The sequence below is a fragment of the Pteropus medius genome, unplaced genomic scaffold (genome assembly GCF_902729225.1).
Source record: "Pteropus medius unplaced genomic scaffold, Ma_sr-lr_union100, whole genome shotgun sequence".
In the NCBI taxonomy this organism is placed as follows: Eukaryota; Metazoa; Chordata; class Mammalia; order Chiroptera; family Pteropodidae; genus Pteropus; species Pteropus medius.
Window position 1 is genome coordinate 60,024,343 of NW_024344378.1, and position 2,827 is coordinate 60,027,169.

The 2,827-nt window shown below is 33.1% G+C and overlaps 1 pseudogene; it reads right to left on the minus strand.

Annotated features, from left to right (window-relative positions):
* Positions 1-1,701: 1,701 nt before the first annotated feature.
* LOC120609740 (60S ribosomal protein L21-like) lies at positions 1,702-2,273 on the minus strand (annotated as a pseudogene).
* Positions 2,274-2,827: the final 554 nt, after the last annotated feature.

A 2,827-nucleotide genomic window follows, 5' to 3' on the forward strand; every position in this document is an offset into this window, starting at 1 on the left:
ACTATAACCATCACTCTAGACAATTTCCTTATGCCTCTTTCCAGTAAATCCTCTACCCCATACATAGACAACATTATTATGAATTTTCCACCATGGATTAGTTTTACCTTTTCTAGTATTTCATATAAATGGAAGCATATAGTATCTACTTTTTTGTGTAGGCTTATTTCTCTCAGTGTAATGGTTTTTGGGATTCATCTATGTTATTTTTATTTTATCAGTAATTCATTTCCTTTTATTTCTGAGTAGTCTTCTATTGTATGACTATAGTGGAGATTATTTATTCTCCTGTATATGGACTTTTGGGTTGTTTCCAATATGAGGCTATTAGAAAAAAGTTGCTGAGAATATTCTTGGGCTGGTATTTTTGCATATACATGTTCCATTTCTACTGGGTTATGGTGAAGAGTGGAATTGATGAGTCATGGGGTATTTCGAACTTTATAAAAACTTGCCCTTATCCAAAGTAGTTGTATAATTTTACACTCCCACCAAGAACGTTGGAAGATCTGCAAACTTATTAACACTTTATGTTGTCAGTCTTTTTAATTTTAGCCATTTTTAAGTCTTCTTTGGTGAAGTTTAAAACATTTGCCCAGTTTCATTGAGTTATTTCTCTTTATATTATTGACTTGTAGGCATTCATACATTTTGATACCATTTCTTTGTCAGATATGTTTGCAAATATTTACTCCTAGTCTATTAATTTTCTAAATACATCTTTTTAAGAGCATAAACAGTTTTGACAGCCTGATTAATCAATTTTATCTCTTACGCTTAATGTTTCTTTGACTTGCTTGGGAAATTTTCACTTACATTCAAGTCATGAAGATACTCTAAGTTTTCTTTTAAAAGCTTTATGGTTTTAACTTTTATAATTAGTTCTATGGTCCATCTGAAATTAAATTTGTGTATGCTGTGAGATAGGGGTTAATGTTCATTATTTCCCCATATGGTTATACAGTTATTTCAGCAAAATTCACTTATTAATTTTCTTATTTGTGTGTGTGTGTATTCCTTGGGATTTTCTGTGTAAATAATCATGCCAAGTGAAAATGGAAACAGTTTTACTTTTTCCTTTATGATGTTTATATCTTTCATTTCACATTCTTCCCTTGTTACAATGGCTAGCACTTCTAGTTTAATATTCATTAGAAGTGGTAAGAATGTGAATCCTTGCCTTGTTTCTGATCTTAGGGGAAAATATTAAATATTTCATAATTAATATGATACTAGTTGTAAGTTATTCATAAATGTCCTTGATCATTCTGAAGAAGTTTCCTCTATTCCTAACTCGATGATAGTTTTTGTCATGGAAGGGTATTACGTTTTCTTTCTAAAAAATAATCCTCCTCTCCTAGAAGAAATAACTTTCAAGGCTGCCACCGTGAGTCTCATACACTTTTTTTTTTTTTTTTTTTGCTTTAAAGAATCTATTTTTAAGTAGCAGGCTTCAAAGGCAAGTTTCTGATCCTTAAAATACAGCTATTTATGATGCAATTATGAATAATCAACTTTCCCTGAGCTTAACTAAAATGTAACAGATGCAGTTTCCTAATCAATGGACTATACTCTTTGTTGCACAGTAAACCAGCTCACATCTTTCAGTAACAAAAAATCACTAAATCTGAATAGTAAAGACATCACCCAATGAATTAGAACAGTTAATTTTCTTTAAATATTTCTTTGTGGGAGGGGATACCTACTCAATTAGAGGGGTTTGTTTGTTTTGATTTTTGTTTTGTTGTTGTTGTTGTTGTTTATTATCATGCCATGGATTCATAGGGAATGGGTTCCAGCAGCACAGGCTCCTTCCCATTGCTTTTCACAAAGTGTGCTTCTCTGGGTGGCGCAGACTGGTGATTCAATTGAACCCAGATATCTTTCTCTTTGGCTTCTTTCTTTGTTTGATCATTTTCCTTCACAGGTTTCAGGAAGCTGTCCCAATCCTTAAAGTACTTAATATGCTCAATACGTACATTAATTCTCTTGGCAAGAATCTTGCCCTTAATTTGTTTGTTTACAACAACGCCAACTGCATGCCGGGTAACATTGTAAATGCTTCCAGTTTTATCATGGTAACATTTGTGAGGCATTCCTTTTTGAACAGTGCTCATTCCCTTGATGTCTACAATATCACCTTTCTTGTAGATTCTCATGTATGTGGTCAAAGGAACAGCTCCATGTTTTCTAAAAGGCCTAGAGAACATGGAGCGAGCAGGTGCCTTTGCTCCTTCCCTTTGTGTTGGTCATTTTGGCGAATTACTGGAAGATGGCGGTTGTGACCAAAAGGAAGTGAGTCCCATAAACTTTTATATCCCTTCCCTTTATAGTGTTCTGATCTGCCAAGACCGTTTTTCAGAATTTTTAATTTTTACAGTTTTATTGACATATAATTCATATACCATACAATTCACCCATTTAAATTGTACAATGGTTGTTAGTATATTCATAGGTAAGTGCATCACTGCAGTCAATTTTATAACATTTTTATCACCACAAGAAGAAATCTTGTATCCTTTACTATAATTCTGTTATCTCTCCATTCCTTGACCCCAGCTCTAAGCAACAACTAATCTCCTTTCTGTCTCTATAGGTATTCCCATTCTGGACTTTCTCATGAATGGAATAGAATGTAGTCTTTTGTAACTTGCTTCTTTCATTTAGCATAATGTTTCCAAGGTTCTTCTATGTTGTAAAATGTGTCAGCATTTCATTCCTTTTGTATACCAAGTAAGATTCCATTGTATGACTATACCATATTTTGTTAATTCACTCATCCACTGATGGACATTGGGTTATTTCTACATTTTGACTATTATGAATA